Source organism: Malurus melanocephalus, unplaced genomic scaffold (genome assembly GCF_030028575.1).
Source record: "Malurus melanocephalus ecotype Western Australia unplaced genomic scaffold, MMel_1.1 scaffold_123, whole genome shotgun sequence".
NCBI classification, from domain to species: domain Eukaryota; kingdom Metazoa; phylum Chordata; class Aves; order Passeriformes; family Maluridae; genus Malurus; species Malurus melanocephalus.
Genome location: NW_026623355.1, coordinates 1,383,787 through 1,398,240, shown reverse-complemented (window position 1 = coordinate 1,398,240; position 14,454 = coordinate 1,383,787). Strand labels below are relative to the sequence as shown.

Here is a 14,454-nt window from a genome sequence, read left to right as displayed (position 1 = left end):
CTTAAAAAGGCCACCAGAACATATWTGGAATGCACAGTTTAGAAGCAAGAATTGAATTATGGCTGCATTTTCCTATGATGTGAGTGCACACGTTTTCCAAACTGCAATCTTGTGGCAGGAAGAGTATTTGAGTCATGTGTGCTTGCATGACTCACAAAACACATACTAAGGAGAGACCCAAAAGAAGGGGAAAGGCCTTGCATCACTAAACTGGGAGATTATTCCTTTGGCAGGATGTGGTTTCAAAACAAGAGGACAGTAAGACACTGAACCCACAATCACTAGAAGAATCAGAGAGAACGGGGGAACTACAAGAATCTGCACTGGAGATACACAGGAAGGGTCCCAAGGCTTGGAGAAGGATTATAGGTACATGAAGAAAATTCCAGTAAAGCATTAGAACTGAAAGAGTACCAAGTTAAATTTTAGATATGCTTCCCAAATGACTTACAGAGGACAGAGTAGTGCCTTAAACACCAGAAAAGATGTATTGATAAGCTAGAAAGGGCAATGGACTTTGAAAGGTAAAACACATTTCTGCTTCTTGAATCATCATTTCAACCTTCACTGCAGTTACTTAAGCATATGCAAAGGCCACTTCCTCAAATCCCAGTTCATCATTGCAACCTTCTTTTTTAAATGAAGAATGATATTGGCCTGACCCTACAGCAGATCTGCACAAATTTGCAGTACACTTGAAAGGTTACCACAATACATTTTTCTTTCTTAATACTCAGCTTCTCCTCCAAGAGGTGATCAATACCAATTCCTTGCACTCTTCTATCTCCACATTTCTTTTAGTCTTTGTCAGCTCAGTATTGTCAACATGCAAAAATATGGCAGAGCTTGTTACAGTCTGCTTCCAAAGGGATGTCCATAATGAATGAGAATCATATGAGCAGTACTCTTAATAACTGTGTCCACTGCTGATGGTATTTCCTTCAGAACTWCAGAAAGATTTCCTGTCACCTTTGACTTACACTTTGTGCCTGTTTAAAAGCACAGTTAAGTTTCAGGCATAGCTCCAGAATATTTATCCACATTAATACCTAAATATCTGGCTGGATAATTTTAATAAATTCAGATGTGTGGGTCCTACCAGGTAACTTTTCCTCAGGAAAATTTCACAAAGACTGCTAGATCCCAAGAGCAAGAGGAAGCAGAAATAAATCCACAACTAATTACACAACACAATGGAAAAGCTCAAGGCTGTAGTTTCATGCCATAAGAATTTGGGCAGGAGACTTTTAGAAGTTGGATCAGTTCAGTGTCTCTTCTGACACTACAGCTTTAAACCAGCTGCAGGAACATTACTAACAGGTGGTGTGCTGCAGCACAGGGACAAAAYTAAGAGGTCTGTGAACTTTCAGCTGAAGAGTCTCCTCTCAAATCCCAAGATCTCCAGCAACTAGTCTCAAGTTGTTCTGCAGTTAAAGCTCACAATGAGGCTTTTTATCCACACTCGGCCTATAACTTGCAGTAAACAAGAAATTACTGGTAGAGAAAAAATAAAACAATAAAAAAATCCAGTACAGAGAAATAAATTCAGCTCTGGTATATGGAAGCACAGCTGTCTGAGCTGCCAGAGGAAGGAGGTGCAGCCCTTCCAACCAGCACTGAGCCTGCCCTTCTGCTCTTCTACCAGCACACAAAGTTCATTCAGAAAGCGACAGAACAAGCAAGTTTCAGACCAGATTCAATGAATCACTTTAGGTGCCTAAAGCACAGCATTGCTGAAATTTCCCCTGAAATACAACACRGAAGCCAGTGCCATGGGCTGCCTTGCTCTCCTGTACAGAGCAGGAGGCTGAAGCACCTCAGACTGGGTATCCAGAACAGTTAAGACATCCAGCAGAACAAAGAATCATTATGCAAGCTGTAGTGACCTTAGGAGATGAGACAGTCTGTGCCCTTTTGCCTTAAAGCATGTGAAGTTTAGATCAAGTTGCCATGGGTTTGTCCAATACACGATCTTCAACAACAAAAATATCACTATCTCTCTGAAAAAAAACTGTTTTAATGCCTGACCATCATTATGGTGAAGAATTTTTTTTTCCAGGTATCTACTTGGGTTTTGTCATGGTCTATTATTTGTGTCTTTTCCCTCTCATCTTGAYCCCTATGCACCTTGATAAGACTTTGGTTCCATTCATTTCTACACCCTCCCCTTAGCTAGCTATAAACAGCTCATGAAAAGAAAAAGATGATATAAAGTTAATTATATTTAACTAACTGCTGCCTATACCTCACCAACCGGAAAATAATTGGTGGTAGGATGCTTTACTACTGCCTTTCAAAGGCTTCAGTAACTTGGACACATGGAACCCACAGCATTACYGTCTCCTCCAGAAAAGTTGCCCATATCTTCACTTTCAGAAGATTGGCAAGCAGAACTAGTTTGTATGAGACACAGCTAGGTGAGATGGAAGTGTGAGCTTCAAAAAATTTTTGCAAGCCTTTGGTGAGGAAGCCTCACTCTGGAAGCGAAACACACAAATTCAAATCCTCCTTTGCTTGCTCAAGCTCAGGCCTGGAACATATTCCCTTAACAGTGGGGAATGCCACTACCCATTAGCAGTTTATGGGAGTAATCTCCAATGTTCTTGTCCCACCCAAGAACTGAACAAGAAACATGTTAGAAGGGAACACRGCTCAAGATCAATGGCAGCAAGGGGGAAGCAGCTCCTGCACTAGTCATRCTCTTCATCTGGTGACTCGCATGTACATGAGGCAGAAAGAACAAATGTACATCACAAAAATGCAACTGGTGMAGAGACGGCTGAGCTCTTGGAGAGTTGAGCCAGTGAATATAGATAGAATGGTACAACGTGGCAAGGGCTTCACCAGCTTCACAAGAAAACTGCATGGAGTTAGCATGGCAGGATATTGAAAGAAATAAGCCTTGCCAAGTGGGCCAATATGGCTAGACTGTGTCTGCGTGTAAGTGAAAATCCAAGCACTGCTGTACCCTATGTTTTTCCCAATTTAATCTCTACTTGCCTCAGCATTGCTGGCTCTATGCTCCATTTTACACCACATACATTTCTGGGAACAAAAAGTAAGCCTACACTTGTGAAGAGACCAACATTTCTAAATATGCACCTCTGAGACCACCTACCAGATCCAACTGTGTGAACAACTCAAGATACAGAAATGCTCCAACTCCAAAAAGACATTGGTGTGATCTCAGCACTGGGCTGCTTAACCCTATCAATACTGATGGAGAACCTGCCATGCACAGATGCAGTTTGACGTGCTTGGGAAACTTTAAAGCTGTAACAGTGATGCACCCAGGAATGAGGAGAGTTAGAGGCATGGCACTTTGGATTTGGAAGGCAGCTACTGCTTCAAGTGCACAAGTTGTTTTGTGACCTGAAGCAAAATATCAGGCTTCAGCTGATTTTTTGTAGCRTTATCCTTGATGTACACACTTGGAAGAAACAATAAGAATGAAGAAACAAGGATGAAGCAAACAAACCAGAAAACTGGTACAGGTATATGTACATTTCTAAAAAGGACCAGGTATCATGTTCTCTACCCTTAGATGTATCAATTTCTCTGTTTGGACTTTAAATTGGTGTATCACATAATTTCATTTTATGCAAAATTCAAGTTGTCTTTTCAAATCCATATATACGCAGATCCCATTGATTTGCAAACTATAATTATCATACTTAAATATGTGAGTGTGGAGTCCAAAATCTTCMAACCAAGATGTGATTGGTGCTAAAAACCCTGGTGCTAAACACCAAAGAAGTACCTGTCCTGAGAAACTGACTTGTTTGTTCTTCTGTACCTAAGGGTCTGAGTTATAACGCACTAAATCCTTAGGAAAAGTGTTTCAGACCCTGATTTAATATGTATTTGTATATATATATATATATATATATATATATATATATGTTAAAGCTATTACTGCAGCATGATCTGCATTCCATAATGTGCTAGTTACTTTCCATGCATGTGCAACATGAGGCAGTTCACAGCCCCATGGGTTGAAAATAAGAGCAATAATGTTACGCAGACTTAGGAATTTATTATGACCATAAAAGACGAAGAAACTTTAATACTGTTAAAAACAAGTCATCACATGTCGCCTCCCAACCCTACCATACATATCTGAAAGACCCAGTGACCCCGGTACTCTTAGGGAAAGCGCTTTTCGCTCATAGCTCAATCCTGAAGAAGATAAAGTCATTATGTAGGATGGTTGGAATAATGATGCAAAGTTAACACTCAGACTTAAGTATTTCCAGACATATTTTCCCCATTTGGCAGGAAACTTGTTTTGTAAGACACAGAGTYGTCCTAATATAACAGCATAGCAACTGCAGCTTAGAACAGAACAAGTCRGTTAATGGACTGTTAGGACACTTTTGCTGTGTAACAGCATTTAGACGCATGTATTTAAAAAACAGGTGGATAMTCCAAATGTTCAGTTACTAGGACACTAACGGTTATGTCCATGGCAATTTTGTTTCTGTTCTTTAAACAAATCATCACTTGCAAGCACTAATGTTAAAACCAGAAAGCCGCTCTAGTACACAGTGGCTATAAATGCCAAATCAATTTTCAGCAGATAATAAAGTCCATGTTTTACAATCAGCAATACACTGTTTTACTACCCAAAATGTAAGCTAATAATATATAGCTCTGCTAAATGGAAAATGCAGATATGCTGTTAAGAAATGGGCTGGCTGTGAGATGATGGATCATTTCTGCCGGGACCTTCTTAAAGCTATGTGCAAATGTTTTGAAAATATCACATGATGTGGCCATGTGTTAAAAATTACAGCCAGTTAAGTTCTCTGCTAAGAAAAATATGTGGGCAATTTATGAAATGCACTCCAGGATGGAGATATCTTAAGTAAAACCAGATTTTGAAAACAAACCCATTTTTTTTTGAAACATGAACTTAAAAAAAAAAAATAGTTGCAGCCACATCTGGAGAGCAGAAGTAAAGAAAGGGTGGTCTGACCTAATACCAGGCCATCTTCTGAAAGAGCAGCATTATTTCTGGGCTACAATGACTGTGATCACTGATTGTCCTTTTAAGGAAACCATGCTGAATACTGCCATGGGCAATAATAAAGCATTTTGTAGGCCAACATCTGTTCTTTGAAACTACTATAAAATGACTGATAGATTTGTAATGTTTCATAAATAAAGTCTGGAATAAACAGTACTAAAAAAAAATTTAAAAAAAAAGAACAAGAAACCGACCACCACATTCACAGTAATCAGAGAAACTGGTGTATGGTATTAGATCTGAACACTGTTCCCCCAGGAACAATTATTTAGAGATAAACGCTTCCKAGAGTTCGCTACACAGAATGACAAAATGGTTAACTTGGTTACGGCAAGCTGCATGTTAACAGGATTATCTTTCTAGAGACTTTTCTCAGAGTTGCAGCAGTGCCTTCACAGAGGTCTGAATGGCTTTTACAGCGCTTCATTAGCCAGCCCCGCTGCTGTTGCTTTGCCCTGACAGGGGAGTGAGGAGGTGAGCACCCAGTCACAATTATAACAGTACRAGCAATTCGTCTTTGAAGGGCAAATTTAGTTTGTGTAATTGTTATCACCATACATAAACCAGAACCCGTCTTTATTACTTCCTGTTCTTTCCCCAAAAGAAGGGCTTCAGATGTCAGAACCACTAAAGCAATGGTTCTGAAATCAAGACTTCACACATACACAAAAGGCACTGACATAATATCAGATTACATAAAAATACACATCCTTTTAATCTCCTGTACATAATGTGCTTACTTTTAAAATACAAAATCTGCCCCAGATGGCTAATAATGCCCATTTGAAAAAACACAACACCACAATATTAAAGGGCTAAAATATGCTGTGAACAGATTGAGAGGCAGTTCATCCTAGAGGAGAGTAAAAAAGTGCAGATGGGTGTCAAAAATAGCCAAGTGTCAGATCTGTTCAAGTATCTCCATTCTGGCACATGCTCCCAGTCACAGCTGTTAGTGTATTCTCTGTATCCAAGTGCAAGGTTTTCTAACACTCAAAGCTGACATTAAAACACACTTCTTGCTTGCTACTGCTTTAAGAGAATGCTGCAAATGAAAAGATTTATTTAATGGTAAAGTTTAACGAGTATTGATAAGGGTATACATACTTGAGAGTAGCACATGCCATTTTGATTAAAGATGCATGAAATTTTAACCAGCAGGTAGATTAAGTAATTTAAATGCCAAAGGCTTAACAGGTTTGCAAAAATGTCCACTCCAGGCATTCCAACAGTTTGCCAATAGTCTCAAATAATGCACACAAGGATCAAAACTGATAAGATTGKGTCATTTTATTAGACTTAGGTATCTTGATAAAAAACAGAAATAGTAAACTGCATGAGAAGACGAGTTTCATATACATATAAGGGAAACATCAGTGGATTYAAATTATGCACAATGCAGTTTTCCTAATTAATGAATTGCCACGGTATTTCTAATGAAGACCAAATTCCCAGGAATGCAATGCATGCAAATCAAATTTGACGTTTAAAGGGTTAAATTGACCTTTCATAGTCCTCAGTTGTTATCTATGTAAATTAATTTGCCCATATTTCAACCATATAAATCCTCTTAACCTTGTGCTTTGAGCAAACAGAGCCCACTTTCTTGTAACAATCACAGGATCAGCAAACACAYCAGCAGTAGGGTATGACCGTATATAAAAATCCTAAAAGGAAAACATTCTTCCAACAACTGGCAATACCTACATGCAACTGTGGCTGCAGTAAACTGGCAGATACTGTTTCAAAACACCATCTGCGAGGTGTACAGACTCTCTGTGATCAAGCATAGCCTCTTCTGCCTGTCCTACCCAAATAATCCACAAGAACCAGCCAGCTGTAGGATCTCTAGCCCTGTCTTTTTTTTTTTATCCAGAACACAGGCTGTTATAATCAGGCACATGGCTTTCTCCAGTCCTTACCAAGCGCGGGGGGGAGGGAGGGGGGAACAAACAAAACACACCAAATTCAATCTACTCAGTTGTGGTCAAGCATCTTTACAAAACCCCTCATACAAATCAGCCTGCATAGAAGTGTTTTTACTGGCARTAWTACTTATCAATTAGACAAGTGATCKTAAGATCCAAGGTTAATATTTTCCTGAGGAAACCAACCTATTATAACTCCCAGCTCCACAGCAATTCCTCTAATTCAGCAGATTTTTTTATTGTTTTATTCTAAATCAACATATCTCGGTGATTTGCCTGGTGTCAGTGAAGGACTACGATTTTAGGACAAGGCTGGAATAATCTGTTTTATAAATCTCCCTCACTTCTCCAACATAAACAGCTTTTCATAGAGACAATTTCAGTTGATGGGTAAACGCTGTGAATGATCTCCGACKACCAAATGTTTGCGGATTCAAGGTGCAGCTGACAGTCATGAAAGCCAGCCCGAAGCTGTATTTCTCTTTGCTAAAAATGATCCCCCGTGCAGAGACCTGCACCCACAAAACTGGTGACTTTCTGCTATTTCTATCCCTTTTCATTGAAACATCCAGTCCTGCTGTAAGTATCATCCCTAGCAGTTCACTTGCACAAATTCCCCTCCCCCAAACACATACACAACAGAATTAGCATCCGCGATCGCTCTGTACCCGTATCAGCTTGCAAATCACCCTCTATATTAAAAGAGAAAAGAAAAAAGAGAGCGGGAAAATATACTATCAAAAAACCCGATTAGCGTTTCCTCATTTAGAACCGAAAGAACTGCAATAATTTCGACTCACCAGGCATCCTTGGATAAAATATACCACACTGTAAATGGCTCTCTCCTAAAAGCAAGCTTATTTAGGGCTCAGTGCCTCCTGTTCTGGAATGAACAGAGAGAAGCGAGGAGGGCCATCAGAACTGGCTGTGGCAGCGTAGCTGGAGGCAGGATGCTGGGCGCGTGCGTTTGCCAGGCAAAGACAGATGGAGAGCTGACACTCTGTATTGCACTTGGAGCAGAAATGTGAATGATGACAGGAGCACATGTGGCCTTGAACCCAGCCCTGTCTCTTCAGGCAGAACAATGACAGGGATGTGTGTGCAAATTATCACAACCCCGGCTCCCCTCAGCTGACTCCTTTTACTCTACCTTTCACACCAAGTTCCAGATGACCAAAGAATAGGAACTAAAATGCAGAGTGATAAGCCAAACACTGAATTATTCATTTTTTCTTTAAAAGTTAACCCTTTCCTCTGCTGACAACAATTAAAGAAAAAGCATCACTTTGAATCAGCTCTCCTCCTAATGTGGAAACAAATTCATTCTTTATTTTAACAGCCATAATTTTGCACTCTGTAGGACTACGTTTGTTTATTTAGTCGGAAATTCAAAATGTGCACAAGAATATACAAGAGAATCCCCCCTCCTCTTCCCACACTTATGTCATTATTATTCTCCTTTACTATAGGGAACGGAGTATCAAAATCACTCCCTCACTCAGATCCACAGTAGTATGTGTAAAATAGAACACACTTAGAAAGCAGACCACTTATATTTTACTATGGTGCTTTTAACCCCCTGGGATTCTTCCATTGATATGTTCCAAACATTTGCAGCTTACTCTCCTTTACCTTGCATAGAGATCCATGGGGGATGAAAACAAAATCTTCCCTGTAAAGCTTTTTCAAAAGCTAAACAATCATGTCCTCCCAATTTCTGATTTCGTGCACCCCTTATCCTTCACATGAATAAGGTATGCCTGGCTAGGTTCAATTCACTCTTCCCTATTAAGCTTTAATGGACACCATGATACATAAAACTACAAGTCTTTGTTATAGTGCTTTATCTAAAGCTGGCTATTTTCTTCTCAGCAGTCCCTCTTTAGTCCTTTGTAAAACATCTTTGCCTCTTAGAAGAAACATACGCTTGACTCGCATGCCTTCTGTAGCACATACAGCTTTGCACAAAATTCCAGGCACAAGAAAAAATATAATCTTTTCTAAAACTCTCCTCACATTCCGCACTTGCAAAAGCTTCCTTTAGCAATGAGCATTTCTCCAGCAACTAGCATACACGTCGTGGTTCTGACTTTGCCTTTGCATTATACATTCAAACCCTTTATGGAAAGGCAACTATACTCAGTCAGATCTTCTCAATATAAGGTCTGTCCTTGTGTACTTATTTATGCACCCTCACAGTTTTGTGTTATGCTGTCTTCTGCCTCTATTATGCAGAAATAACCCTGCTTTTAGGCCTTCCTCTTCCTTCCTTTAGCTACCACRGAGCCTGATAAAGATCTGTTTAGGAAAAGGACACACATGCAAAATTAAGCAGAAAGTAACAGTCCCTCCTAATGTCCGGACTGAACTCATGAATATTTCTCACTTGAAGAAAATGAATCACTTAATTTACTGACATTTCCATAATATTTTTTTTATCACAGTTTAAGTGGCACCCTTAAGTTTCATTTAAATAGGAGAGAAACTTCAAATACAGGATTGGCACATCTAAGACTATCGAGAAGAAAAGGCACAGCTTCCCTGCTCCAATAAAAAGTCCAGCACTAACAATCTGATGTGTCTGTTACTTGAGGCAGGTCTTTTCTTCATCAGACATCTATCATAATGAAGTTCTCTGTAATGGATTTTTGAGTCAGAGAGCCCAAGAGAAAGACCAAAACATGAAAATGTTTCCATGACAGCCCACTTAATGAAGGGGGAAAAGTGGAAAGGCAAAAGGAGAGAAACAAGGGAAACGGAGACAAGCAAAGTCTGCGCCAACAAGGTCTTTAAAGACTTTATCGTCCTTTTGGTTTTATTATTTGATGCACTATTTAAAACCAGTCAGTTAGTATTGTATTTGCTATGTTGTTTTTCTTTTGTAATGCTGTACTCTACATGAAAGGAAAAACATTTTCACAGTTGGAAATGCAACCTTTCATCAACATAGATGCAGCCTGAATCAGCTTCAGAGTAGAAAGTAAYGTGTCAAAGGTATGACACATTTTAATAAAACCGAACAACATTCACTCTTAAAAGAAGGTCTTAATATCAGTACATTGTAAATCCACAGACCATGGCTCACGAAATTGAACTTCCATATGCTGTGTGATTATGCATCTTTTTTCTGTGTGTAAAAAGCCTTTTTAAGCTGTTATCTGACTACAGTAATTGCCACTTAAATTGATCCMCGTCAACAAAACCTGGATCCCTGGAGATTCTCACCTAGAAGTCTGCTCRTGGAAGGGGCTAACAGAATGCCTGTGCATCTGAGACTACTTCAGCATTTTCTCAAGCAGCCAGCTGCATGAATAGTTTTTCCCTCTCATTATTTAGTACACTGARGCAGGCTGCAACCCATTTGGCAGTCCTCCCTGAAGAAGGATCTGTGGCTATTTCTTTGCTTTCCCAACCCCCATTCTTAATGTAGTCACCTAAAGCTTGCCCTAAAAGTTTTTGCACCAGGTCTGAAATTTTAGCAGGCCAAGCAAAAGTAGACAGCCTTTTCTGGAAAATGCTTTTATTCTCCAAGAAGGGAAATGCAGTGGTTTTAACAYAGAGCACTTCTGCTGCATCACGAGAGTCAGAGTACTACCAAAATGAAAGGGATACAAAGAGAGTGAAAAATCCACAAGACAATCTAGGACCAGTTTCTTTATTGCGCACATTACATTACACCATCCTGGGAGTGCAACAGCTCCTTCTTTGACCAACACTAAAAATGCTTTACAAAATAATTTTAAATCATCCTCTGGGAGTCCTTATTTTGAAAATGGAAAGAAAAGGCAAACCAGTCTCCAAAGCCTTATATTTGAAGGGGAAGAAAAAGGACTTTTATGCAGTGGATGATATAAGGTAGCCAAGACATGGATCCGATGGAAAAGGGAAATTCCTAATGACCATCATTTAAAAGTACAGAGATTGTCTTTTGTGCAAACCCAGCTTAATAACAGGGACTGGAAGTCCACTGAAACACATCTGTAGTTAATGAAAGCTCTCTATTAACAGTGAAGGAAGAATTTAACTCAAAGCTTTTCTGTAGGACTTCTCAACTTCCCGCTCTACTTACAGCAGACTGTTGTGATACATTGTGACTTCACACAGTGGGTATTAAGTGAGTTAATTCAAAGGAGCTGAAACCTCATTGATCCTAATTGAAAGCAATACACCCAACCAAATAGTTTTCTACCCCATCTGCTCTGGCCTGCCACCAGCTATTCAATACAAGAGAATTAATAGTTTCAGATATTCTAACAGACCCAATAAAAGCACTCATTTAAGCAAGACTGCATTAACAAAGTGAAAAACCAAGGGCAAAATGGGTTCAAATGGAGCATTTTACTCCTAGTTGGCTTTAACAAAGCTGAATAATGCTTATTCTGACTTTTTATGTGCAAGACTTGATAAACTGAATGAGAAGGCACTCAATGATCAGTCAACGAGCATTGATGAATGGTCATTAGGACCCCCCCAATCTCAGGGAAGGCCATTCCACAAAGTGGCACACCAGCTTGAAAGGGCGGACTCACTAATGTCCAGATTTCCCCGCTTGCTTGTTCCACTTTCACTTTCAGACCACTGGCCACCAAATGAGGCTGACATATTGGAAAATAATCTTTTATGGGCGAGTGGTAAATAAAAATGGAGGCATTAGCTGGGCTTTCAAATTCAAATCTACTAGTTTTGTCAGCCCCAAAACGTTTTGATTTTCCACCCAGCTGGAAGCTATTAGTGTTTTCTTAAGGCATCCCACTGACAGGGCAAACCCACCTAATGTGTGAGCTGTGGAGCTGATTCCGGACAGGAACAGCCACTTCTGGATGCTTTCTTAACTTTATTGACTGTCCAACCAAAGCACAGTAAATGCAATACCTTCAGGAGAAGCTCACTAATTTCTTGCTGCCAAAGTATCTCAGATTGCCTGGTGTAATGGCAGCTCACCTAGGCCTGTAATGGGACCTCAGTGCCACATTTTCTATGACATTGTACCTAGCCTTCCTTCGTTTTACTGCACTACCACAAAAGGCTCAAGCTATTCAAGAAAGGCACTTCTCTATAAACTTTTGATTCTTTGCTTGAAAATGGAATTTAAATATTCCAATAAGAGATGTCCTTATCTGGTAACAGCAGCTCTTTATGCATGCAACACAAAACATTCGCCAGATAACACAAAACATTTCCCTAAGCATTTCCTTATTGGCAAGGCTTTCTGGACTTCTGAAAAAAGACAAATGGGACACTTAAGACATACACTGCTCTGTGAAACACTGACTAATTGAGATTACATACACAAATCAAATACTGTGCAGTTGAAAGACAGAGTAACCACGGTGGGAAGAAAATATTCTTGGCTGTCTAAGACAAACCGTTCATGRTGTTAGCCCAAGTACTGGATTAAACTAATTGGAATTGAGAAAGCATTCATGYCTATTCAGTTAAGAAAATTTTTTAAGTTATATCCATATTTCAACAATATTCCAAAGAGTATTTTAAATGATCTGTGAAGAAAAGGCAGTCTTGACAGTGGACAACCTCAACAGCCTAGACTGCCTATTGTTTTTCGATCGAAAAAGTAAAAAAAAAAAAAAAATTCTTATTGAACACTCAGAAATTCTAAGGACACTTCAGGTGCATTTCAGGTTTTAAAACAGTGCAAGTATGCATTAAGACCTCACATGGAAGAATAGTTCCACAGAAAATTAACTGGCTCAGAATGGGAGGGACAACATTGGCTTCAGGCCTTAAAGAATGCATGTTCTTTTGTTTTCTATATATGTGTAKTAAGAACACACACATGGGCAAACTCACATATAAGTGTACCTGTCTTGGTGCCTATTTCTTTCACTAGATCTAGGCTAAACAAGTTTTGCCTCACATTTTTATTAAATACTATATTTTCTATAATGTGGGTAAAATAAATTAGAATTGACTGCTAATTTCTATCATCATTTGACTTCAAAGAAAATTACCACACCATCTGTGYACAGACACCACTCAAGCACTTTAGAAAATTTGATATTGATTTGAAAATATTTCTGAAAGAAAATACCAATGATGCTGTCTCACTAACAGAGAAAGAAAACACTTTCAGTGAGACCTGGAGAAACCTGAAAGAGAATACCTGCTCCTGTTGGACTGTGGCCATATTTTAAGATACAAAAAGAAGCGGAAGAGGGGTGGGAGGGTGGAGAAGGGAAGGGAACTAAAAAAAAGGTTTCAATCTCTCAGTTGCTTTTTGACTTGAAGCTCAGAGTGTTCATTTAACATGGGTAGGGAAACTCCTCCTGCTGTAGTATATTAACCCAAGTTTTGACCTCTAATCGATGTTTTTTCAGTGCATAGGATCTTCATAATAAAGATAATGTAGAGCATATTTGTGTGAAAGCGTATCTACCACTAGCCATAAATTTGAGCCTTGCATTTTTCTCTGTAACATGTCAATATTTGTGACACTAACTAAACATATTTTATTCATTTGACAAGGATTGCTACATTATATTGAAAACTTTTGTTTCAATGTCACCACCTCCCCATTTTGACTGATGGCAAGTTAGTTTTGTTAAAATGCACGGGGTGATAGCGTATGCTCCAGTGAACTTTCCCTCCTCTCAGCACCAGAGACAAAAACCTGCAGCTCTGCTCTGTGCTGGCAGCCATCTGGCCAGCTTTCTCTCAATGCCTGCCCCACACCACACTGCAGGCAAAATTTCAGGGCTCTAGAGCTCTGTGGAGCTATTCATGACATACCAATTTCACATTTTCTGCTTGTATGCTTGCAACAATAAATGCTAATGAGGACTATGAATGACATTTTTAAAGACAATAAAAAGGTCTCCAAATCCCTTGCATATGGAGACACTATTTTCTAAACTTCACCTTCTGTTAGGGAGCCATTACACTCTAAAGGAAAAAAATAACCTAAGGAGAACAATGAGATGATCAAAGCATAACCGAGTCCTTAAGAATTCCAAAGAAAACAATGTTTGCAAAGCTAGYTTAATGACAGACAGATTTTATGCTGATGCAGAGCACTAACACTTAAGTGTAGTAACTCTCTTTTTTGTTAACACTGCTACTTCTCATCGAGGGGCTCAAAACGGGGGGGGGGGAAGGGAAACTCATAGTAAATTCTCGCTTTCACTGATCACATAAACTCTACCAGCCACAGACTTGGACTCCACAATTACTAATCTCTAGATGAGTCCAAGAATACTCCAAATAAGCCCAAGAATAAACTGTAATTACTAATGGATTTGGAATGCTAGGCCTTCATAGAGATCTCTGTGCTGACAAAGTGTGGCCAAGACAAATATCAAATGATATTTTCTTTACTCAAATCTGCAAATTGCAATGCTATAGAAAAGAAAGAAAAGAAAGCAAAGCAAAAAGGAGAAAGGAAGAAGAAAGAAGGAGGGAGGGAAAAAGGGAAGGAAGGAAGGAAGGAAGGAAGGAAGGAAGGAAGGAAGGAAGGAAGGAAGGAAGGAAGGAAGGAAGGAA

At 39.3% G+C, this 14,454-nt stretch overlaps 1 protein-coding gene across 2 annotated transcripts in view; it reads right to left on the bottom strand.

The window, feature by feature from the left end:
- Positions 1 to 14,454, bottom strand: part of RUNX1T1 (RUNX1 partner transcriptional co-repressor 1) — a 111,943-nt gene that overhangs the window by 68,749 nt on the left and 28,740 nt on the right. The window lies entirely within an intron of this gene.